Source organism: Semicossyphus pulcher, unplaced genomic scaffold (genome assembly GCF_022749685.1).
Source record: "Semicossyphus pulcher isolate SPU_LCO1_2020_fin unplaced genomic scaffold, fSemPul1.0.p SCAF_27, whole genome shotgun sequence".
NCBI classification, from domain to species: domain Eukaryota; kingdom Metazoa; phylum Chordata; class Actinopteri; order Labriformes; family Labridae; genus Semicossyphus; species Semicossyphus pulcher.
This window is the reverse complement of record NW_027211701.1, coordinates 2410015-2436873: the sequence shown is the minus strand read 5'-3', so window position 1 is coordinate 2436873 and position 26859 is coordinate 2410015. Positions and strand designations below refer to the sequence as shown.

General features: G+C 43.8%; 1 pseudogene; it reads right to left on the bottom strand.

Moving 5' to 3' along the window:
• Positions 1-3876: 3876 nt before the first annotated feature.
• On the bottom strand, positions 3877-22657 carry LOC138604776 (NLR family CARD domain-containing protein 3-like; annotated as a pseudogene).
• Positions 22658-26859: the final 4202 nt, after the last annotated feature.

The following is a 26859-nucleotide window of genomic DNA, read 5'->3' as shown; positions in this document are numbered from 1 at the left end:
TACCACTCACTAACAGCTCCAGACAGCTGACGGCCTTCCATACGTCCAATTCACGGTCCTGCCCTTCGGACTGCATGGCGCCCCTGCAACCTTTCAGAGGTTAATGAAACAGGCACTGTACGATCTCTCAGACTTTGCTGCAGCTTATCTGGATGACATGATTTACAGCACTACCTGGGAGGAGCACCTCAAACATCTGGAGAGGGTATTGGAGCGTCTCCAGTCGGCCGGGCTGATCGTCAATTCCTCAAAGTGTGTTTTTGCCAAGGCCGAAACGGAGTACCTGGGATTCGTCATAGGACATGGGATGATAAAGCCACAAGTAAATAAAATCCAGGCCATTGAGTCTTGCTACCCGCCAGAGACAAGGAAGCAACTGAGGTCTTTTCTGGGGATGGCAGGATTTTATCATCGGTTCATCCCCCATTTCTCTGCCAGAGCAGCTCCCCTCACAGACTTGACGGGGTCCAGGTGTCCCAACCGGGTCCAGTGGACGAAGGAGGCAGAGGCTGCCTTCTGGGACATCAGACAGTCACTGAGTAAGAGCCCAGTCTTGTACAGTCCAGATTTTCAAGAACATTTTACCCTTCAAACTGATCCTTCGGAGAGGGGTCTTGGGGCTGTTCTCTTACAGGGGCCAGTAGATGAGCGACATCCAGTGGCCTTCCTCAGTCATAAGCTGTTTCCAAGGGAAGTCTGGTACTCAACAGTGGAGAAGGAGGCGCTGGCAATCAAGTGGGCCCTGGACTCTTTTAAATACTACCTCCTTGCAAGACAATTCACACTTGGGAGGGGCCACAAAGCTCTCCAGTGGCTGGATAAGATGAAGGACACAAATGGAAGGATCACTCGTTGGTACCTTGCAATGCAGCCATTCCGTTTCACTGTCCATCACATTCCAGGAAAGAGCAACTGCACAGCAGACTACCTCTCTCGCTGTCCCAGCGAGGAATTTGAAGGGGGGAGTGTGTGATGGCCACAGCCCAACAGTGAAAGGTTGTCTTATACACACACACATCATTATCACATGTTAACTTAATCTTTATTTTCATTTGCAGTCAGTTACACATAAAACACCCTCAAATTATTTGGTTTAGAATTTGGTGAATAGCATTCTATATATTACATACATACATACATACATACATAGTTCTGTTCTGTTGACCTCTTTTATTTTGCTTGTTTAAGCAATATTGCTTTTGTTAAACCCCTTTGGAATAAAAATCCTGATTTTTGAGCTTCAAACCTGTGTTCCTTTGTGCCTTGATTGTTTGGTCCAAATGTTGTTTTAGTTTGAAATGTTTATTGCAGCACAATAAACATTTCAAACTAAAACAACGTGAGTTGTCTGACTGAACTTATTGTTGTCATAGAAACAAAACCCGCGTGCAGCGTTCTCTCACCAGGTGCAGCGTTTTTTTCTCTCACAGCACAAGTTCTTCATCCCAGCTCTCTCCAGCCGCCCTGCCTGGCTAATGTTCGCAAATGCTTGTGATGATTTGCTGGTTCGCTGAGGCCGGAGTCATGCAGCGTTTTTATGTCAGAGCTAGTTGGCTAACCTTAGCATGCTCGCTAACGTAATGAATACTATCTGAGTGTGTATGTCGGTTATCTAGCTTGACACATAACTTCGCCAGCTAACATGACAAACGATGTTGATTTTGTAAATTATGTAGCAGAACAAAGCAAATGTGTATAAACCGATTGTTTTCTATTAGCCAGTATCGTTGCATTACCTGCCTAGGCTAAGGTTAGCCAGCCAGCTGTAAGCTGCTGGCAACAAGCTACTGTTAGCTTGTCTGCTATCGCAGACGATTTGCCAGTTAGGCAACGTAGCAAAACACCGTCGAGTAGATAACATCAGCTAACTCACGCAAACTCCCGGGAGCTGATCTGGTAATAGAGTAATTTGCCGTTTGGTTACGAAGCACAATGCCAGATCCATGCAGTGTAGTTATGTTAAGAGCTAGTTAACTCACCTTAGCATGCTCGCTAACGTTATGACAACCAAAATACTATCCGAGTGTTTATGTCAGTGTTGTCAGTCTAGCTTGACAAATAACTTTGCCACCTAACATGACATTAACTTAGGTATTATGACAAACAGTGTTGATTTTGGACAACATGATGCCAGTCAATGAACACGTCTCGTCAGGGAAAAGTAAACAGAGCCGGTGAGTTCCGAGACTGAGCATGCTCAGTTTCGTGTGTCTTTGGCAAAAACCCCGGATGCTTGTTTATGCGTGTGAGTGTCCACACTAGCGGGTACAGGAAGGTTGACTGTGGTTCTCTCAACAGCCGACCATGTCGCTAGGAATGAGGATTTTCTGAAGGTTACATATAGCACCTTTAATATTGCAACTTTATTTTGAAAACCTCTGTAGGTCATTAAACTCTTAAAAACATGATCCTGTTGCTTTAAAATAGAGATGCATTACACTTTTTGAGGTGTGTAAGACACACTCACCTGTTGTTTCTTTCTTGTTTTTTTAGATTTTCTTCCTTTATGCTTTTTTGTTTTCTTTGCTGATATATTTTTGGTCGAAAATGTTTCTGACATTCTCTGACAATAGATTTTGATTTTGATACCATTAAAGCAGAAGAAACACATGTAGAGGAACTTAGTCAGTATTTATTTTTTATTTTTATTATTTATTCTTTTCTTTTTCTTCATAACAGCCCAGCTCTGACAAATCCCCAATGTACGACTCTGTTTACACTGATTGTTTTTTGTATTATAATTAATATTATTAGCATATATATATTTTTTTATTATATTATATTATTCTTTATGTCCACCTCCTTTCTCTCCTCTCTGTTTATCACCAACATTTACACTGAAGCCATGTGAGGGAGCTTTTATTTTGAACATTTTCTGGTTCATTTTACTGTTGAAGAGTTTGTTGTCATGAAAACGATGTTACAGGATGAAAACAAAAATAAATTTAAAATGGTTCTGAATTGACATCTGCTGTGCTCGTTTGACTCAAAACAGAAGCTCCACAATAAAATAATATTCTATTCAATTTTTATGCATATTTTAAAGAGGAAAGCCCTAAAACGTTTGTATTTAATGTTTTATTACTCGTTAAGTCAAATTACATTTCATGAGACATTGACTCATAGTTCTTCCAGATAAAATAAAAAATAGATGCATTAAAAAAGACAAAGATCATCCATGAACACAACACACAATATAACATGTTTAAGTGCAAAAATACGCACACACAGAAAATAATACAAATTAAACTTAAACAGGGTCAGGTTTGCTTCTAGTGAGTATATATTTAATGTTTATGTATTTATGTGTATAAATTTGTCTTTTTTGTTTTTGTTTTAAATGTATTTCTTTATTTATTTTTTGTCATAAAGTAATATTTAGAGCAGGGTGACCCACACAGGGACAGTTGATTGACAGCTTAAGAGAAAGAATACAAGAAATAAAACAAAAGGAAATCATTTAAACATATAAAGAAAAGACAAATAAAATATATATATCAGAATTTCATGCACAAATTAGTTTATGTATTTTTTATAAGTTATAAATGATTTTGTACATAAGTATGAAATTAAATAATGCTTTTAACAATTATTTTCTATTTTTTATTTGTCTTTGTATTACTTCAGCTTTCATTCTTTTATTAATTTCCCTTCATATTTCCACATATTTTAAAACGTTATTTATACTTTTAATGACACCAATGACCTTATCATTCCACATTTATTTTATTTTACAGATTAATTATCTTATGGCTCTCTTATGTCTTCACATTATTAAACTCTAAAGAGCGATTTAATCACAGTAATAGTTAAAGTAAAAGTGTGTTTATAAGGGTTAGTGTGTGTGATGAACAATAATGCCTTGTCCACCAACATTTAGACCACAGGACTGAAAGGAGGCTCTCCCTCCTGCAGAGAACACAGAGACACTGAACCAGAATACCAGAACCTAAACCCAGGATAAAGAGGTTCAGTGAATGTGGTGTTGAAGGTGTGGAGGTGGATCAGTGTGTCAGAGGAGACTCTGTAGAAGGACAGAGTGCCAGCAGGACAGTCCACATAAACTGCTACTCTGTGAGAGACAGAGGAGGAGGACAGAGGAAGGTCTGTTCTTCTGTTATTGTGACAGACACAGTAACCTTCATCAGTACAGATTAGACTCCAGAACTGATCATTCTCTCCAAACACACAGTCACGACTGTCTCCTTTCCTTCTGATTCCTTTGTAACTCAGTGATATATAAACCCTTCCTCTCCACTCGACCTCCCAGTAACAGCGACCAGTCAGACCATTACTACACAGCAGCCATTCCCAGTAGTCAAATCTGCCTGGATGATCAGGATATGACTGATCCTCTTCCAAACATGTCACCTTCCTGTTGTTGTCAGACAGTTTGAGCTCTCTGTTTGCTGTGTTTGAGTCCAGAGTGAGTTCACAGAAATCTGATGGAGAGAAAAAGACACAACACAGCAGCAGTTTATCATCAGACACACCTGAAGGGTTTATTCTTTGTTAACTGACAGTCTGCTGTTTGGTCATCATGAGTCAAACTGATTCCACACTTACACTTCTTCAGACCAGGCTTTAACCTCTGCTCTCCACCATGGTCCACCCTGGAGGAAGAAACACAGTCAGAATTACTTTCTAGTCTTTTCAAGGTTAAAACATGCACACACAGTCCCTTCGTATACGTAGACAGTGCAGCAGATACAGGTTTTGCACTTGTCTGAGATTCTGAAGTCACAGTGTTGTACAATGGTTTGTCTATGATGCCTTTAGTACTGTGTTCAGTGTGGTGATGGCTTTGGGGTAAAAACTGTTTGTAGGTTCCTAATCAGTGAAGCCATGAGCTTGACGCTCTCCTCCCTCGTTATCCACTTGAACGACAAAAAATAACTCCACACGATTCCTTCGTTTCTTTTCATTGTTTACTCCGAAAAATAAGGCAAAATACAATAGTCCAGCATTATGAAAATAAAAAAGAAAGGCAAGAGCCAAAGACAACAAAAATGCGGAGTCTAAAGGTAACTTAAAGAGCAAAGAGGTCAAAAAACTGTGTGGCTCCACTCCATGACACTGACCTGACTGCCTGCTTTACGTTAACCACGCCCACCCACTCATCAGCATTAAAGGTTACATGTGCGATTTTTAAACCAAAAAACACCCACACATTTTTAAGTGAAATGAATGAAGTACTAACCTATTAATATGAACTGTTCACCTGTGAGTAATGTAAATAACCTCTTTTTTATCATAATTAACCACAATCTTTTTTCACATATCAACTTAAGTTATTATTCAAATACTTATCAACAAAAAATAGCATTTAGGCTCCTATATTACCGGCCCCTAATTGTTATCAATGTCCTTGAAACAATTACTCCAAAGGTGTCAACTTAAATTAAAGGAGCCTGAATAACATTACTATCACTTAGTGAAAGAAGCTTGGTGTTCTTAGTCCCATTCAAGATGAGATCTTCATAACAGTCCATCAGTTATCCTCTGATTCTTGAAGAAGACATAGCTTTGTTACAGGGCGACAAAGCTCGTTGGTCTTGGTCTTCACTTTAACCTGACGAACGAAATCATTTCTATCAGGAAAAGTCTCCACTATTCTTGTGGCCAGGAGTTTCTGGGTGATGTATCGTCCACGATCAGCACCACGTCGCCGACACAGAAGTTTCTTCCGGGTGAACACCATCGCTGACGTTCTTGGAGCTGTGTCAGATACTCTTTGCACCAGCGTTTCCAGAAGACATCCGCGAGGTATTGAATCTGTCTCCATCTGCGCTTGACGTACTGGTCATCTTCATGAAATACTCCTGGTGGTAACTCGGGCTTGACTTTGAGCAACAACAAGTGGTTGGGCGTGAGTGCCTCTAAATCGTTGAGGTCTGATGACGCCTTTGTGATGGGCCTGCTGTTTATGATCGCCTCAGCTTCACAAAGTAGGGTGTGGAGACCTTCTTCATCCAGCAGTTGCTCCTTGACCGTGATGTTCAGGATTTTTCTCACTGAACGAATTAACCGCTCCCAGCTGCCTCCGTGGTGAGAACCCGCTGGCGGATTGAAATGCCACTGAACACCTCTCTGTTGCAAATGTTTCTCGATCCTGTTGGTGTTCCATTCCTTGATTGATTTCCTCATCTCACTGTCAGCTGACCGAAAGTTGGTTCCATTATCTGAATACATCTCTCTGACTTGTCCTCTTCTGGCAAGAAATCTTCTGATTGCGTTGAGACAGGCATCAGTGTTGAGAGAAGAAGCAACTTCCAGATGCACTGCTCGTATAGCAAGACACGTGAAGATAACGCCGTATCTCTTTACTTGGACTCGTCCTCTCTTCACTAGGAACGGACCGAAATAATCTATGCCGACTCTTGTAAAAGGAGGGTCGTCTGGCAGGACCCTGCATGTTGGTAGATCTGCCATGAGCTGCTTGCCAGCTGCTCCATGTAGCCTTTTACAGATGACACACTTGGACAGGAACCTTCTGATAGCTCCACTGGCTCCAGGGATCCAGAATCGTTGCCGTAGCTGAGCCAACATGTGATTCCTTCCGGCGTGAGCTGTAATGTCATGAATGTGTCTCAACACAAGCCTTGTGACGTGTGAATCCTTAGGCAAGATGACTTGCTGCTTGGAGTCATCAGGCATAGCCGCGCGACTCAACCTTCCGTCAACTCTCATAACTCCGTCTTGGAGCACTGGATTTAACTTAAAGAGCGAGCTACCTTTCTTCACTCTTTGATGCTCCTTTAGCATAGCCAAGTCTTCTTTGAAGCTTTGTTTCTGACAGCATTTCACAATTTCTGTTTCTGCTTCAGTCAAGTCATCACAAGTCAGATACTTTCCTTTAACGGCTTTCTTGAACTCTGTCATCCGGCTTTCTCCGTCTACTGCTCGTAGCTCCTTTCTCTTTTCCTTTAGCTCTTTCAGCAAATCCTTAAGTTTCAGAAACCAGCCTACAGCGCGTTTCAACGCCGTCCAGGAAGAGTAGTGGTTCATCCACTGATCCATGAAATCCTCAAGTTCTTGTGCCTGAATGACATGCACTTGAGTCACTCTTTTGACCTCTGGGTCGTCGATATCCAGCATGCCGGGATCTGGATTTTTAGGCCACTGGTCTTGTGAGCTGAGCAAGAAACTTGGTCCTGAAAGCCAGCTCTCATTTTTCAAAAATGCTTCCACAGTCTGTCCTCTTGAGACAACGTCAGCGGGATTCAGAGTGGTGTTGATGTATCTCCACTGAGATGTCTGAGAGTGATCCAGGATTGCTGAAACCCTGTTAGCAACGAACGTCTTGAATCTGGTGCTCTCACTGTTCAAGTACTTTAGCACAGCCGTGCTATCGGTCCAAAAGATGGATTTGTGAAGCTCCAACTCAAGCTCTTTCCTCAGAAGCTTGTCCATTTTTATTGCGACTGTGGCCGCTGTCAGTTCCATTCTGGGAATAGTTGGTGACTTTAAGGGAGCGACCCTTGTCTTTGCTAGGATCAAGGTGGATTGAGCTTCACCCGTTGAAAAGCGCAGCAGTAAGTAGCTTGTGGTGCCGTAGGCATCTTCACTAGCGTCAGCAAAGTGATGAAGCTGCGCAAAGACTGGCGCACCAAGGTGCTTCGACTTGACACATCTGTCCACTCCAAATTTCTCAATCTGTGGCAAACTTGAGATCCACTTATTCCAACCTTTGACCACAGTGTCTGGCAGGTCTTCGTCCCAACAATACTTCTGCCGACATAAATCCTGCAGGATTCTTTTGGCGGGCAATATTACTGGAGCGAGAAAGCCCAGCGGATCAAAAATTGAGCTGACCAAGGAAAGCAGGCCTCTCCTAGTGTGTGGTCGATCTTTAAGGTTGATCTTGAACCTGAACTGATCTGATTCGGCACACCACTGGATACCCAATGTTCTTTCCATGGGCAAGTTGTCCTCATCTAAGTCCAGATCTTGAAACCCTTGAGCCTTTTCCTCTTCTGGGATTGAGTTAAGCAACTTCCTGCTGTTGCTTGACCACTTTGTCAGCCGGAATCCTCCTTTTGCCAACATGCTTCTCAACTCAGCACACAGTGTGATGGCTGTATCTTCATCAGAAGCCGACTTAAGACAGTCGTCCACGTAAAAATTTTTCCTGACTGTTTTAGCCGTCTCTTGTCCAAACTCCTCTGCAAAATCTGTTGCGCATTTCTGGAGCGCAAAGGTGGCGACACTTGGCGATGATGTTGCGCCGAAGATATGCACCAGCATCTTATGTTCGACGAGATCCTGCTCATAGTTGCCGCCAGGCCACCAAAGAAATCTCAGGAGATCCGTGTCTTCATTACTCACTTTGACGTGGTGGAACATGGCCTCCACGTCTGCCATGACCGCCACAGCCTCCTGGCGGAACCTCATGAGGACCCCCACCAGCGAGCTTGTAAGGTCCGGACCCTGTAGGAGCTGCTGGTTCAATGATATTCCTTGGAAGCTTGCGCTGCAGTCGAACACGACGCGCAACTTCTGCTTGGTTGGATGTCTTACTCCGTGGTGAGGCAAATACCACGTTCGCCCCTCAGTAGGTTCACACTCATCACCTACAAGCTTCACGGCGTAACCTTTCCTGAGCACGTCGTCCATGAACGCCACATATTCTCCATAGAACTTGCCGTCCTTTGAGAACCTCTTCCGTAAGTTCAGTGCACGTTGCTCCGCAACTGCTCTGTTGTTCGGCATACCCAAACATTTTTTCTTCACTGGAAGACAAACATTGTAATGACCGTCTATAAGTACAGCAGACTGTGACACCATGCTGATAAACTGATGGTCCTCCTTAGACATCTCGATGTCTTCGTCTTGTCCAGCATCTGGAAAGTCCTGCTTGAATTGTAGCTGCCAAAGTTCTTCAAGCTTGGCTACTGAGATTCTGTTTGCAGTAATTCCTGTCAGTGTGTTTGCCTCCAATGTGTCATTTCCACCTCTGAGTGGTCCGTTCACTGTCCAGCCTAATATTGTCCTCACGGCGTATGGTCCATTGTCCACACTGTTGACCACTTGTAGCGGTTCCATCGCCTTGGGAACATTTGCTCCAATGAGCAATCCAACTTCTGCTTGGATAGTGGGGATTTTCACCTCTTCTGTGAATACACCTCCGAAAGTTCAACAAACTGGTTGCTGTCCAAACTGCTGATCTCCAGACCAGCCACAATGCGTGTGTTCACGACTGATTCATGTCCCATAGTTCGCAATGAGATGCTTACATTGCGTCCATTCATGTTCAGTTGATTTATCAGTGACTCTGTAGCGAAAGTAGCCGAGCTACCGGGATCCAAAAACGCGTAGGTTGTCACTGTCTTGGTTCCTTTTTGTGCCTTGACACACACTGGAACGATGGAAAGAACGTAATCGTCTTTACCGGCCCCTGTGACTCCAAAGGTTTCAGCCGTTCGTACAAGGGCACTTGAAACAGATTGCAGATTGTCTTCTCTTGTGTCTTTGTTAGTAATGTGCAATGATGTGGGATGCGGTCTGGAGCATTCTTCACATTGAAGCTTCTGTTTGCAGCTGCTACTCATATGACCGTGCTTTAAACATGCGAAACACAGACCTTTGCTCCTCAAGAAACCAATCTTGTCTTTATGTTGCTTGCTCTTGAATTTCTTGCAAACTGTGAGACTGTGTTGCTCTCCATTACAATAAACACAAGGTTTGCTGAAACCATCGACTGAGACAGGTTGTGTTTTTGCTGCTGTCTGTTTTTCATTTTCCGTCTTTGGGGGCACAACAACTGTTGTGAACACTTTCCTTGATTTGAGTGTCTCTGCGTATTGTGGTTTCAGTTTCTGTTTTACAGGCTCTTTCGTGTTTATTGTGTTTTCTTTTATGTTTCCATAGAGTGGATGCAGAAGATACTTAACTTGCTTATTCACAAAGTCAACAAAGTCCTCGAACTTGACTCTTTTTTTTGTTCTTTCTTGCAGGTCGCAAGCGGACTTCCTCCAGGATTCCTTGAGCTTGTATGGAAGTTTATTTGCCAGTGCCTTTATATTAGCTGTGTTATCCAAATCTTCCATGTAGCTAATATCTGTCATTGTGTTAGAGCAACCTGTTAGGAATAGTGCGAAGGATTGAAGGGATGCACCATCTTCCGGCTTGATTGTGGGCCAGTCCAAAGCTTCCTTTATGTACGCTTCCGCTATCTTGAAGTCGTCACCAAAGAACTCTTTCAACATTTGCTTTGCTTTAGCATATCCTGCTGAAGATTCCATGTGGATGCAGCTCTTAACCAACTCATGTGGTTGTCCACTTGTGTACTGTAGCAAAAATTGAAGACGATCACGATTGTCACTTGTGCGACCTTCAATCCCATGTTCAATGGCTCTAATAAAGGAATTGTATTCCAGTGGGTCTCCTTTAAATGTTGGGATGGTGAGATCAGGAAGTAGTGAAGCTTTGTGACTCCTCACAAGATACTCTGTGACGTTGGCTTGCTGAGAGATGGCTTGGCAAAGCCCATCGAGCACTGGTCCCTGTGGCTCTTTAATTTCAGTCTTTGGTGCAGAAGTAGCCAATTGGTCAGTTGCTGCTGGAGTATTTTGTTTAACCCTGGGCGCTGGTAAGGTGGGTCTTGTGTCTGTTTGACCGTTATCATCCGCTTTACCTTTGCTACCATCTTCTTGTGTGTTCTCATATTTTTGTAAGACCTCCATTTTAGCGTCAGACTCAGCCAGTGCAGTTTGCATTGCATGCATTTCTTTTCTAGCTTTTAGTGAAGCTTCCATCCTTTTTTGGTGGGCTTCAAACTCTGCTTCTTCCTGTTCTATGGCCAGTTTCTCCCGTAAAGCTGCAGCTTTTGCTCTTAATAATGCTTGTTCCATTTCCGCCTTTAATCTGACTGAAGACGCTGATGAACGTGATCTTCCACTCCGTGATGTAGCTTTACTTCGACCGCTAGTGGTCACTTTTGTTGATGTAGACCTACTGTCTGCAGGTGTAACCTGTCTGTCACACTCTTCAGCCTGCTCAACACGCTTCAAAACCTCTTTCATCCAATCCTCACATTTCCAGAAAAAGTCATCCATTGATTTATTCTTTGGATCAAACCAGTTCCTTTGATCTCCTGCAAATTCCTCCTCATTCATTAATTTCTGAAGGCCAGAATTAAGCTCCAAAAATTCCTGATGCAAGCCACTGAAGTCAACACCGAGCTTATTTTTTACAGTGTCAACATTTGCATCGTCTTCCATTAATTGTTCAATGTGATTTTTCAATCTAGTTATCTGGGAGAGCTTGTACCTGCGTGCCTGGATCTGTCTGGATGTATGTTCTTCTATGGCCTTCTCAGTCATCTTTACTGTCCGCTTTCCACTGTCTTGTTCATCCATAACAAGGTATTATTTCCACTTTTAATCAATAAAGAAGTCGAAGCACCGTAGAGTCTCACTTCGTTATTCAGCCGAACAACGATCCTGTTTTTTTTACTCACATGCGTCGGCGAGTAGACTCGCATCAATTAACGATCCGACGCCAGGCTGGTGAGCTCCATCTCGCAGCTTGTGATTTTTCCTTTTCCAAAAGTCTCCGTGTTTGTCAGGCAGTTCCACGTTCCATAAATCCACGAAGAGCGAGTTTTTTGACTAATGTAGGTTCCTAATCAGTGAAGCCATGAGCTTGACCCTCTCCTCCCTCGTTATCCACTTGAACGACAAAAAATAACTCCACACGATTCCTTCGTTTCTTTTCATTGTTTACTCCGAAAAATAAGGCAAAATACAATAGTCCAGCATTATGAAAATAAAAAAGAAAGGTAAGAGCCAAAGACAACAAAAATGCAGAGTCTAAAGGTAACTTAAAGAGCAAAGAGGTCAAAAAACTGTGTGGCTCCACTCCATGACACTGACCTGACTGCCTGCTTTACGTTAACCACGCCCACACACTCATCAGCATTAAAGGTTACATGTGCGATTTTTAAACCAAAAAACACCCACACATTTTTAAGTGAAATGAATGAAGTACTAACCTATTAATATGAACTGTTCACCTGTGAGTAATGTAAATAACCTCTTTTTTATCATAATTAACCACAATCTTTTTTCACATATCAACTTAAGTTATTATTCAAATACTTATCAACAAAAAATAGCATTTAGGCTCCTATACTGTTCATGAGTCTGTTGGTGCGTGCTTTGATTGATCTGCAGCTCTTCCCTGAGGGCAGGGGGTCAAACAGGTGATGGGCAGGGTGAGACGGGTCTTTCAGGATGCAGGATGTCTTCTGTAGACAACGAGAGGTGTAGATGTCATCCAGGCCGGACTACGTGTGTGATTTTCTGGGCTGTGTTGATGATCTTCTGCAGGGCCTTCCTGTCAGCCACAGAGCTGCCGTCGTACCACACCAGGATCCCATGTGTCAGTATGCTCTCAATGGAGCCGTGGTAGAAGGACACCAGCAGCTGTTGTGACGGGTTGACCTTCTTGAGTGTTCTCAGGAAGTAGAGCCGCTGTTGAGCCTTTTTAACCAGAGAGTGTTTGTTGATAGACCATGTGAGATCGTGTGAGATGTGGGTGCCCAGGAACCTGAACTGGAAACTCTCTCCACCGTCTCTCCATTAATGTGCAGTGGTAGGTGGTCGTCCTGCTTCCTCCTGAAGCGAATGATCAGTTCTTTTGTTTTTTGTTTTTTTTCTGTTTCGAGTGTCAGGTTATTTTCTGCACACCAGTATGTCAGCCTCTTTACCTCCTCTTTGTAAGCAGACTCAGTGACCTCAGTGATCAGTCCCACCACTGTTGTGTCAGCTGCAAATGTTATGATTGTGTTCGTGTGATGGGTTGGTGCACAGTGTAAAGTATACAGAGAGTATAAGGGGCTCAGCACACAGCCTTGTGGGGCCCCTGTACCCATCCTGACTGCCTGCAGCCGGTCTGTGAGGAAGTCTTTTATCCAGAGGCAGATGTTTTTGTTGAAGCCGAGATCAGACAGCTTGGAGACCAGTCTGCTGGAGATGATTGTATTAATGCAGAACTGCAGTCTACAGACAGCAGCCGTGCACATGTTCCTCATTGTTCTAAGTGCAGCAGTACAGTATGGAGGGCAGGAGAGATGGTGTCATCTGTTGACCTGATCTGTAGCCTTGATGTGCTTGAGGACCGATCTCTGCAGGCACTTCATGATAACAGGTGTTAATGCTATTGGCCTGTAGTCATTTAGGCAGGTTATTGCTGTGTGCTTTGGAACTTGCACTATTGTGGCTGTCTTTAAACATGGAGGGACAGAGCACTGTGCCAGAGATGGTTGAAGTGTTTGTGAATACCTCAGTTAACTCAGCAGCACAGTCTCTGAGAACCGGACCTGGAACACCATCCGGACAGGCTGCTGTCTATGCATTGATGTTGTGTGTCTGTGACCTCAGCAGTCTGTATGGTGGGTGTCTGGCTGTTGGACGCAGTCAATAAAAGATTAAGCTGTTCCTCCAGTGAGGCACTGCTGCTGCTGCTGGTCAGGTTGGTGGTATTCATTTGATTGGTGGGCTCACATATGCTCTGCATTGTATGACAAGGGTCCGAGTTGTCAAAGTGGCTCTAAATCCTTTTCCTGTAAGTAGCGTTGGCATCTCTGAGGCCCCTCTTTAGGTGGCCACTCTGTACTGTTCAGTATTGCCTGAAAGCTGTGTTGAGGGTCTTATTGTTTGAAACTACACAAATGCGTTTTGTGATGGTGACATTGTATACAGAGCTTTTCATATTAAATAGTACAGTGAATTTGTAATTCCCATTGTACTCATCTTTAAATAGAGTCTAGTCAGTGCGGTAAAAGCAGTCCTGTAGCTGTTCAGAAGCTCCCTCTGGCCATACTTGTACAACTCTGACAGCTGGTTTGACCGTGTTGATAACAGGTCTGTATGCTGAGTTAAGAACAAGGAGATGTGGTCAGATTGGCCCAGATGAGGGAGAGGTGATGATTTAAACTCATATATGATGTTACTGTTATCATGGTCAAGTGTGTTTTTTCTGAGCGGCAACCTCCGGTGTTGAAAAATGAAGCCAGTGCGGAAGTGCAAAAAACTGCAGTTCCTCGAATGGCCACTTGAGGCTCCAGAAAACAAGAAATAACATTACAGCAGGTGGGAAAATGCCAATTTTTACAACAGAAATAAACATGTTTACAGCCTGGTACAAGAACCGGTTTTGTTATAAATAGCTAATTTTATTGTTCAAGATAACTGTACGGGGGGTGAATTTTTTTTATAACACACCCATTTTTATTATATTAAGCCTTAAATCATAGGGGCCGGATCACTTGATTGACAGGTGGATCCTGCTGGCTGTCTGCTAGACGTCAACACACACACAGACACTGAGCTAAACTTAACCTGTTTGTGTTGTTGGAGGCTTTTGGGGAATTTTTCATTTAAAGTTTGGACAAATAATCTCTTTGTGGGATTTATGGAACTTTCTGGCCGTGCAAGAAGTCCAGCTTTTCTGTGAGTTAAATGTTAGTGTTATTGATATATTTTTTCGCACTAAGTAGCAGGTCAAACAAAGTTTCACGTCATCACTTCAGTCCCTACTGACCCGCTCCCTCCCACTGTGCGCCTGCGCAGCAGCTCTCCCCCTCTCTGTGCTGTGAGTCTGCATCACAGTTTTTTGTATTATATAATGTTTTTTCAAGTCTTATTAAGGAGAATGAGGCTCCTTGTTCATTTGCATACAGAGCAGGACATGAGCACTACCTGCACACAGTATTGCCTTGCGTTTGCTCCCCAGTGACCACACATGAAGCCCCTGTGAAGAATCATAATGTGGCTGCTCATAAGTGTAACAAAGCCCGGGGAGGAGACAACACAGAAGAGAAAACTTGATGAAACAGAAAATGAAGAGGAGACAAAGAAAAAGAAAAGACCAAAATGTCAGGTCGAGATTGGCTGATAATGATCCAACAAATAAAATAATGTAGCTGTGCTGACTGTAGGATGTATGGCTGTAACAAGGTGAAGAAAAAAACAATTGTGGCTAGTGAAAATTAATCCCACCACCATGAATCGCCACCTTAACGTGGTGGAGGGGTTTGTGTGTCCCTGTGAACCTGGGAGCTGTGTTGTCTGGGGCACTAGCCCCTGGTAGGGTCTCCCAAGGCAAATTGGTCCCAGGGGAGGGACCAGACTAAGAGCGGTTCAAAAACCCCTATGAAGAGGCAACGACGTCAAACAGCTACCTCGCCCGGGGCTAGACCTGGGGGGGGATGCCTGTTGGCGAGCGTCTGGTGGCCGGGCTTTTGTCCATTTGGCCCGGCGGGGCTCAGCCCGAACGAGCAACGGGGAGCCGCCGCCTTGTGGGCCCACCACCTGCAAGGATAGCCATAGGGGTTGGGTGCAATGCAAACCGGGCAGCAGGCAAAGGCAGGAGCCTTGGCGTGCTGATCCCCGGCAGCATAGACTGGTTGTTGGCACGTGGAATGTCACCTCTCTGGTGGGGAAGGAGGCAGAGCTGCTGCGGGAGGTGGAGCGTTACCAACTAGATATAGTTGGGCTCACCTCCACGCACAGCTCTGGCTCTGGAACCAATATCCTGGAGAGGGACTGGACTCTCGCCTTTCCGGAGTTGCCCAGGGTGAGAGGCGTCAGGCGGGTGTGGGGATACTCACAAGCCCCCAGCTGAGCGCTGCTGTGTTGGAGTTTTCCCTGATGAACGAGAGGGTCACCTCTCTGCGACTGCAAGTTGCGGAGAGGAAGGCTCTGACTGTTGTTTGTGCCTATGGGGTTGCTCATAAGTGTACCTTGTACCGGACCCCCCTAGGCCTTAGATCAATGATTGACTTTGTGGTCGTTTCATCAGATCTGCGACCGCATGTTTTGGACACTCGGGTGATGAGAAGAGCAGAGCTGTCAACTGATCACCACCTGGTGGTGAGTTGGATTAGATGGCGGGGGAGGCTGCGGGACAGACCTGGTAAACATAAACGTGTAGTGAGGGTGAACTGGGAATGTCTGGCGGAGGCCCGTGTCCGCGTGGTCTTCAACTCCCACCTCCGGAAGAATTTCTCTTGCATCCTTGGGGAGGTTGGGGACATGGAATCCGAATGGGCCGCGTTGAAAGCCTCCATTTTTGAAGCGGCTACAAGGAGTCGTGGCCAGAAGGCTGTCGGTGCCTGTCATGGCGGCAACCTGAGAACCCGTGGGTGGACACTGACAGTGAGGGAAGCCATCAGGCTGAAGAAGGAGACCTTTCGGACTTGGTTAGCCCAGGGGTCTCCAGAGGCAGAAGACAGGTACCGTGTGGCCAGAAGGGCTGCAGCTTCTGTGGTTGCGGAAACAAAAACTCGGGTGTGGGAGGAGTTCAGGGAGGCTATGGAGAAGGACTTTCGGTTGGCCTCAAGAAAGTTCTGGCAAACAGTTAGACGACTCAGGAAGGGGAAGCAGGGATTGGCTCAAGCTGTTTTTAGCCGGGGTCGAGAACTGCTGACCCGGACTGAGGATATTGTCGAACGGTGGAAGGAACACTTTGAGGAACTCCTGAACCCAGCCAAAACGTCCTCTGATGAGGAAGCAGAGTCTGAAGTTCCAGGGGAAGTCTTATCTATGTCCGTGGCAGAGGTCGCTGAGGTAGTCAAGAAGCTCCTCAGTGGCAAGGTGCCAGGTGTAGATGAGATTCGCCCTGAGATGCTAAAGGCTCTGGGCATTGTTGGGCTGTCGTGGCTGGCACGCCTCTTCAATGTCACGTGGAGGTCTGGGACAGTACCTGTGGAATGGCAGACCGGGGTGGTGAATCCCATTTTTAAAAAGGGGTACCAGAGGATGTGTCCCAACTATGGGGGTATAACACTACTCAGCCTCCCGGGTAAAGTTTAATTCAGGGTGCTTGAAAGGAGGCTCCGGCCGATTGTCGAACCTCGGATACAGGAGGAACAATGCGGATTCCGACCTAGCTGTGGAAGAGTGGACCAGCTCTTTACCCTGGTAGGGCTGCTTAGGGGGGCATGGGAGTTTGCTCATCCAGTCTACATGTGCTTTGTGGACTTGGAGAATGCTTATGATTGTGTCCCCCGGGTGGTCCTGTGGGGGGTACTGCGGGAGTATGGGGTACCGGGGCTGTTGATACGAGCCATCCGGTCGCTTTATAACCAAAGTGAGAGTTGTGTCTGCATCCTCGGCACAAAGTAAAATACGTTCCCAGTGCATGTTGGCCTCCGCCAGGGCTGTCCCTTGTCACCGATACTGTTTGTGATTTTCATGGACAGGATCTCAAGGCACAGCCGGGGGGAGGAGGGTTTCTAGATTGGGGACCTCAGGATTTCATCTCTGCTTTTTGCAGATGATGTTGTCCTGTTGGCTTCATCAAGCTGGGACCTCCAGCTGGCATTGGGGCAGATTGCAGCCGAGTGTGACATGGTTGGGATGAGAGTCAGCACCTTCAAGTCTGAGGCCATGGTTCTCTGCCGGAAACCGGTGGATTGCCCCCTCCAGCGGGGGAGTGAGTCTTTGCCTCAAGCGAAGGAGTTCAAGTATCTCGGGGTCTTGTTCACGAGTCAGGGTAAAATGGATCGTGAGATTGACAGGCAGATCGGTGCAGATTCAGCAGTAATGCAGGCGTTGTACCGGACTGTGGTGGTGAAGAGGGAGCTGAGCCTGAAGGCAAAGCTTTCGATTTACCAGTCGATCTACGTTCCAACCCTCACCTATGGTCACGAGCTTTGGGTAGTGACCGAAAGAATGAGATCGCGGATACAAGCGGCCGAAATGAGTTTCCTTCTGAGGGTGTCTGGGCTCAGCCTTTGAGATAGGGTCAGGAGCTCGGAGATCCGGGGGGAGCTCCCCCAGGAGGAACTGGAAAACGTTGCTGGGGAAAGGGACGCTTGGGTCACCTTGCTGAGTAGGCTGCCACCGCGACTCGCCCCGGATAAGCAGAAGATAATGGATGGATGGATGGATAGTGAAAATGGTGAGTGGCTAGTAACTTTGGAAAACCACTAGCCACAGTGGCTGGTGAGCAAAAAAGTTAATGTCAAGTCCTGCTTACCAGATCATGTAGGCTATTTTTTAAGTCGCTGTGTGTATACATAGTACTCAAAAATAGAAGAAGAAGAATCCGCCAGTGTGCCACCATCTTTCACTGCATTAGAGTTTCAGGACTCCTTAAGTTTCTGCAGTTCCGTAACAAAAAAGTGCAATATTTTTTGATGATAATAAAGAAAAAGGTTAACACTATCAGGAAGTGAGGGCCTTTGTGTTTCTCAATGAGCAACATTTCTCTTTCGATTTAAAAGTACATCAAAACAATCTAGGTAAAAGTGTCATATGATTTAACAAAAAGGTGTTTCACAGATAATACAACTTGAAACTAAATTTTAAAAAAAGACAACAACACAAGAGGAGAGCGAGAATGTTTCAAATAAAATTCATGATACAATCTTTTTTCAATTCTCATTTTTATACTCTATTAACCTACTTGCTATTCTGTCTTTGTACTGCTGCAACACCCGAATTTCCACTTTGGGGATCAATAAACCTTATCTATATAGATCTTATCTTAAAACTAGGTCCCAGCTTGAAAAAATACCATGTGAGGTACATATTTTTTTATCATTTTCATGGTCAAGAACAATCTTTCATGTCCAGTACAAATGTTTGCTTTCATAGTTTATTTTCTAAAAGGCTGAATCAGAGCACAGTAATTCATGATAATTGTAAGCTGTCCGTAAATTTGAAACAAACGAACAGACAAAGAAAGAAACCAAAACTAGAAAAAAGTGAATCCTACATCAAAGCTTTTCATGGTAACAGTCTCAGGAGTAAGAACTCCTTCATGATGAGTTACCACAGCAGAAGGATATCTTTTTTTTTTTTATTAGAGACACATGCAGTGTCTGAACTCTTGTTGTCTGTCCATACCTGAGTTTGTCAAGTCTCCAGTGTAGATCCTCCAGTCCAGCAGACAGCAGCTTCGCTCCTTGTTCTCCTGGATGATTGTAGTTCAGGTCAAGCTCTCTCAGATGGGAGGGGTTGGAGTTCAGAGCTGAGGCCAGAGACGCACAGCCTTCTTTTGTGATCAGACAGCCTGACAGACTGGAAATAAAATCATGTCATAAAATCTTACTGATTTTGAAAGAAAAATATCCATATCAATATAAACTGTGGTTCAATCAGCCTCATAATGACCTGAGAGTTTCCAGTGTACAATGTTGACTCTGCAGTCCAGCAGACAGCAGCTTCACTCCTGAATCCTGCAGGTCGTTGTTACTCAGGTCCAGCTCTCTCAGACTAGAGGACTGGGAGCTAAGGACTGAGGACAGAGCTTCACAGCTTCTCTCTGACAGATTACAGCCACTCAGCCTGAAGAAGAATCAACAGAGAGCAATCACAAAGTTTGTTTTTTCTGAACAAAGAAAAGCTTCTTTAAACTTGTATAGTTAGGTGTGTACACACAGAGCTTTGCTGGAGGCCTTGACCACTGGCAGCAGCCTCAGAAGAGCCTCCTCTGAAGCAGAATATTTCTTCAGGTCGAACACTTCCAGATCTTTTTCTGATGACAGTAAGATGAAGACCAGAGCTGACCACTGAGCAGGAGACAGTTCATCTGTGGAGAGACGTCCTGATCTCAGGGACTGTTGGATCTGCTCCACTAGAGAACTATCATTCAGTTCATTCAGACAGTGGAACAGATTGATGCTTTTCTCTGAAGAGAGACTCTCACTGACCTTTGTCTTGATGTATTGGACTATTGTTTGATTGGTCTGTGAGGTACTTCCTGACTGTGTTAGCAGACCTCGCAGGAGAGTCTGATTGGTCTGCAGTGAAAGACCCAGGAGGAAGCGGAGAAACAAGTCCAGGTGTCCATTTGGACTCTGTAAGGCCTTATCCACAGCACTCTGGTAGAAGTGTGTCTTTGCAGATTCATGATGAATTGTTTGTTCTTCTGACATCAGATTGACACCAGAGTTGATGAACGTCAGATGGACATGAAGAGCAGCCAGAAACTCCTGAACACTCAGATGGACGAAGCAGAACACCTTGTCCTGGTACAGTCCTCTCTCCTCTTTAAAGATCTGTGTGAACACTCCTGAGTACACTGAGGCTGCTCTGATATCGATGCCACACTCTGTCAGGTCTGACTCATAGAAGATCAGGTGTCCTTTCTGCAGCTGCTCAAAAGCCAGTTTTCCCAGAGACTCAATCATCTTCCTGCTCTCTGGACTCCAGTGCTGATCCGTCTCAGCTCCTCCATCATACTTGATTTTCTTCAGTTCGGACTGAACCACCAGGAAGTGGATGTACATCTCAGTCAGGGTCTTGGGCAGCTCTCCTCCCCCTCTGGTCTTCAACACATCCTCCAGAACTGTAGCAGTGATCCAGCAGAAGACTGGGATGTGGCACATGATGTGGAGGCTTCTTGATGTGGGAGATGATTCTGCTGGCCTGCTCCTCATCTCTGAATCTCTTCCTGAAGTATTCCTCCTTCTGAGGGTCAGTGAACCCTCTGACCTCTGTCACCATGTCGACACAATAAGGAGGGATCTGATTGGCTGCTGCAGGTCGTGTAGTTATCCAGAGGCGAGCAGAGGGAAGCAGGTTCTTCCTGATGAGGTTTGTCAGCAGCGCATCCACTGAGCTGGACTCTGTGACATCAGTCAGGATCTCATTGTTGTGGAAGTCCAGAGGAAGTCGACACTCATCCAGACCGTCAAAGATGAACACAACCTGGAACTCTTCAAACCTGCAGATTCCTGCTTCTTTGGTTTCAGTGAAGAAGTGATGAACAAGTTCCACCAAGCTGAACTTTTTCTCTTTCAGCACATTCAGCTCTCTGAAGGTGAATGGAAATGTGAACTGTATGTCCTGGTTGGCTTTGTCTTCAGCCCAGTCCAGAGTGAACTTCTGTGTTAAGACAGTTTTCCCAATGCCAGCCACTCCCTTTGTCATCACTATTCTGATTGGTCCATCTGTTCCAGGTGAGGCTTTAAAGATGTCTTCTTGTTTGATGATCATTTCTAGTCTGTGTGGTTTCCTGGATGCTGATTCAATCTGTCTGACCTCATGTTCATCATTGACCTCTCCAGTCCCTCCCTCTGTGATGTAGAGCTCTGTGTAGATCTGATTCAGAAGGGTTGGGTTTCCTGCTTTAGCAATCCCCTCAAACACACACTGGAACTTCTCCTTCAGGTTAGTCTTGAGCTCACGCTGACAAACTGCAGGAAAAGTTCCTGAAAGAACAAAAAAGAAATGTGATCAATAAGTTGAAGCTATAATCAATCTGATGATTTTAATCTTAAACACATCAGGGTGGTGTTTATTTCCCTCCTCTCTGAAATCTCTTCAGCACATCAGGTGTGAACAGTTTCTCACAGTTCATAGATCTGATAAAATGTGTGCATCATATTAACAGCAGAGTTTTAAATGTGACCCTCTCCCATGTTGCCTCCATTTCCTCTTTCCATCATGTTAAATGTGTTAAAATCCTCTTACTGCTCTGCAGACAGTCAGCCAGCTCCTCCTGCTTCATTCTCCTCAGGAAGTGCAGTGTGATCTTCACAAATGCCTCTCTGCTGCTCCTCCTCTGCTCTTCCTCCTCACTGTCCAATACCTCCTCATCCTCCCTCTGACTCTCTAAGCATTCTGGGTAATCTGGACTCAGACCCCTCTTGATCTCCTTCAGCTCGTTCTTCACAAAACTGACAATGTTCTCCTCCAGCAGCTGGAACAGAACAAGAAGTGAACTTTGACTTGTAGAAGTCAACATCAGATCATCAGTGACAGACAGAAAGCCTGCTGGTCTGCAGAGTGCAGCATGGAGACTGGATCACGATGGTAGTTCAGTATTTAGTCTGTGGATGGTCCTGTCTCCTAGAAATGAAGTTGATATAAAATGAGATTCATGTTGGAGAAATATCCTGGTCTGGTTTCACACAGAAAAGATCTGCAGTGACTTTGGACACGATGTGTTTATTAGAATGAAGCTGAAACCACAAACTGTCATTAACATGAACCAAAGTGTTTCTGTTGTTTCAAACACAAACTGGACTCAGTCTGTGAACTCTGCTCTCTGCTGCCAAAGTCTGTGTGAGACCACCATCCACCACGACCTCTGACCTCTGACTCTGTGCTGCTCAGCAATGTAACGCTTCATTCAGTCAATAAAACACTGACTGTGAACATAATTCAGACAGAGATGATGTTTGCAGTGTAATCAGGAAACAATTCAGTAACATAAAAATGTCATTTGAAGTCAACTTTGATTCTCAGTAGTAGCTGTGTTTGTTCATTTACACACCATAAATATGGAGTCCAGCTGTGTTTGATGCTGCTGGGCAGACTGACCAATGGGAACCTCTGATCTCTGCTGCTGAACTCTGTGGAACAAATATAATATAATATACTGTATATAATCTAAAGACACAGTGTTACATGTGATAGATTCTATCAAGTGGATCCTGTTAGATCCTCCTACAAACACAGGACACACATGAAGGTACATGCTCAGTACAGTTATTGATGTGTAAAATAGTTTCCTGCTGTTGGATCCTGATAGAAACACAAACACTGATAAATGTTCAGGTTCAGACATAAAACACTGCTGACATGTTGGATTTTAAAGGTTTTAATACAGAACAACAGAAACATGTTCTGTTTTAAATTCTTACCTTTGACAATCAGAGTTATTTAGATCTTTGAAAACAATAAGTGGATCCATAGACCGGTCACTCTTGAAGGACACACAGCTGGGCTCAGGTCCAGGAGAATCTGGTCTCTCATGTTCGATACTGAAAGAATCACAAACTCTGATGAACGTTCATAAACACTGAAAATCTTCCAGAATTATTGCTGCTGAAAATTATTAAAGTTTTAATACTGATAACAACAAACTGTGAGATAAATGATTACGTTTGATCCTCAGACTGCTGTCCATCTTTGAAATAAATAAGTCGACCCTTAGACTGGTCACTCTTGAAGGACACACAGCTGGGCTCAGGTCCAGGTTCAGGTTCAGGTCCAGGTCCAGGTCCAGGTCCAGGTCCAGGTCCAGCAGAGTCTGGTCTGAGCTGCTGCTCTGGCCTTCAACACAACACACACAGAGCTGTGAGTGTGAATACTGATGGTGGAGTGATTTGAGTGCTGAGCTCTGACATGGAGAAGAGTCATGGACAGTTAGAGATCCTCATCTCACCTCTGAGCTTTGGTCTGGCTGTCATGTTCCCCACACAGAGTGGTTTTAGAGGGAGGGGCTCCCTCCTCTCTGTCCTCACACTGACTCATAGCAGAGCCCCCACCTTCACACAAACACAACAACATGCTCATTCATTACAACCAGCTTTACATCACAGAGACACACACTGCTCTCTACCACAGTGTCATTCCTGATTCTACCACCAGATGGCACCAAAGGAAGAAATGATTCAAAGATTTCCACTGTGGATAAATGGAGAAGAATATATTCCTTTTATACAGCTGTACTTTTTGTCCACTAGAGAGCTCATATGGATTCATTTATAGTTCACTTCTGTTCAAAGTGAGGACATGCAAAATCTTCCAGTTTAACATGTGGCAGGAGAAAGAAAATACTCACCAGGTGACTTCAGATCCACGTTCTACCTTCACCTGTAGAGGAAACACAAAGAGAGAAACTGCTGCTGATCATTTTTCAGAAAAAACAACACAGAAACGTGCAAATTTAGTTTGTTTTCTGCCTGTGTGTTTTTAATTTTTTTTTTACCAAATATGTTTTTATGTATAAAGGAAACAAATGACCCATGTATGTCCAGCAACAATCCTCTTTAAATAAAGGATAATGTTTTGTGCACTGAAAGGTCAGAGGTCAAATGGTTAGGTTTAAATTCACTGTTGACTTTTACCAATTTTTTTCAAGACCACCATCTTTTAACAACCTTAACCAGCAGCTGAAAGTGCCTAAAAAAGACCATTAAAAATGTTTAATGTAATTAACAGGAGTGAATGTTATAGTGCAATCTTGCCTGAAAACTGATTATATCATTAAATGTTTCACAAGTTCGTTCTGTAAAAACATGTTGAGACGCTGCACAAATTCACAGACGTTAAATATTTATATTTCTGTTATTCTTAAAGAGCGTCTGTGCATCATGTGTCTACATGTCATGTGTCTGCTCTTTTATAGTCGCTATAGTCGTGTCATATTTTCTGTGCTCTTGTTCTGAGTTTTACCCTTCAGTCAGTGTTTGATGATGAGAGTGTTAGAGCAGAAGTTTGATTTGTTTCATGTTTGGATGAATTAAACCTCGATGTTACACATTAACTACATCAACTACAATGAAAAGACAGAATAAGAGTGAACAAGTTAAATCTGAACAATCACATAATGTAGACATGTTGTGATGAAGATGCTCCATTATTCCACAAACATCGTGTTCTTGATAACAGTTTAGATGATGTAACATGTATTTTATATTAATAAACTATTAACATGTTGATGATGTTGGTTTGTTGTGTTTGTGTTTCTGCAGCTGTCAGCTGGTTAACAGACAGAAAATTATATATTAAAATGATTTCAACTGTTTTTCTCAGGAACTATTATTGTTTTCAAATGTTCACCGAAGTCTGACTGTAAAATATTTAATAACTTTCTATAATCTGTTAATCAGTAACCACACCACCTGTGAACAGGTTCAAACTCGTTCTGCAGTACAGTGGACAGTTAACTCTCTGAGGTGTGTTTGATGTGTCTCTTTCAAAGGGCCTGAATGGAGTGACCTTTGACACTTTCATGAAACTTCTTAAACAATAAAACTTCTTTGCACACAATTCCAGAAATCGTGTGAGCGCAGTTTTTACTGCATGCGTCATGCAAAGACCTGAGAAACAGAAGGACAAACCTTGACTCAGCAGCCTTTCCTGCCTGCCCATTCACGCAGAAAGAACTAAGGCCCTGGATGTCCTGAAGATGATGGACTCACTGACACTAAACCAACAACAGAAGCATTGTCCTTCTGTAGGAACGCTTCATGAGTTTTTCTGTAGTTGTAATAAACATTAATCCATTAAATGTGATGCGCAGCAGGGTACATGTGTTTTTGTTTTAAGATTGTGATATTCATTTTGATTATATGTTTGTGTGTGTGTGTGTGTGTGTGTGTGTGTGTGTGTGTGCAGATAATAGACGTAGGCGGTTTACACACACCGGCTGCACTTTGGACAGGCTATTATTTAATTAATTGTATTTCTGACATTGTGATAGACGTTTAATCCATTACATTTAATGCAAAGCGGGACACAGGTATTTTTTTTTTTAACAATGCAAATCTGATCAGCAAGATCGTGATGTTCATTTCAGTCCAAGTGTGTGCACAGTTAACGGGCTGTTTGCACTTCTTGTTGCGGCTGCACTTCTTCTCATTATTAATTTTATTCCTGACGTTGTGATAACCATTTCGTCTGAAACACTACCGATGCACAGCTGTCTGATTTTGCACAAGACATGCACTTGTCATGTTGGATGTATTGTGTTGTTGCTGCTGGGTGCTGTCCGGTGCTGCAGGAGGATGAAGCCTTCACCTTGACATGTGAAACTTTTCTGTCCTTTGGTCAGTTGTTTTAAGCTCTTAGCTATTTTGTTGAATATTCTTAGGACAAATTCAGTTAAAGACTACATATATATCGAATGTGCTTTGTACCAGAGCTGTTGTTATGGAAAACAACAAACTTGCTTATAAAGTCACTCTAATGTCACGAGAAGCGTTTATTTTCTTAGCACCCCGGCGTATTGGCACCCCCTTGGCTCCGGTGGAGAAAAAGTCCAGGCTCCGTGCCTGATCATACAGGTGTTTCTATTTTCTGGTCAAACATTGGCTTCAGTTAACAATCATCTCGAGATTTTCTTATTTCTCCTACAGTTTTGTTCTTTCTACCAACTCAGCCCACAGAGCAACACAATGCAACAGTACATCCACTATCTCTACTGTTCTCAGATCAGTTTAACAGCCGCTCACACAAACAACATGAAAACTGTTGGTTACGTTACCTTCTGACGGAGAAAATAATCTGCATGAAGCCGATGAGTGAAGGTGAAATTAAAAAGCAGCTTCAACATGAAACCAAGCAGAGAAAGAACAAACATGTAAGTGACAGCAGGAGGTTTCCAAAGGTCTGTAGATTCACATACAGCCCCGCCTCTCTCTGCTCATCTTCACACTGAAGTGTTCTTTAAGGAAATGTGATCACAGAGCAGCCCTGAACTTTGGAACAAACCACCTGGAATAACTGCAGTCAAACTTTAAGAGACTGTATAAAACTTTACCAGTTAGATTATAAAGGTCTTCAATTACACTTTTATACTCACTTTTTTTTTTTTTACAACAAGGAAATAAAATGTAGAATGATGACCTTGTTTTTCTCTTTAACGTGACATACAGATCAACAACATATCTGTCGTGAACTGGAAAGATATTAAAAGCATAAAATGTCTTTTACACACAGTCGTACACAGTGTGTTTACAATAACAGTGTGTTTACAATAACAGTGTGTGCATTGTATGTATGAGGACTATGTGTTCATGAGGACGGTGTGTGTAAAGACTGTATGGATGACAGTGTGTTTATCAATCAATCAATCAATCAATCAAATTTTATTTGTATAGCCCCAAATCATAACCAAAGTTATCTCGAGACACTTTATAAAAAGATCAGGGGGGTACACTACGAAGCAGGATCAGGTGTTATCATGGTAACTTCAGGGTTAACTCCGAGTTTTCAGTACTACGAAGCTGGTTCACTTCTTACCAGGGTAGATCACCATGGTAACTTATGCTGAACACCTAACCTGCTCCGGAGCAGGTTATGTCCCAGATAAGAGATTTACCTGATCTAAGCACCACCTGCTGACCAATCAGGTCTCTTGATTCAGGAGCTCTGTGAGCAGATCGTG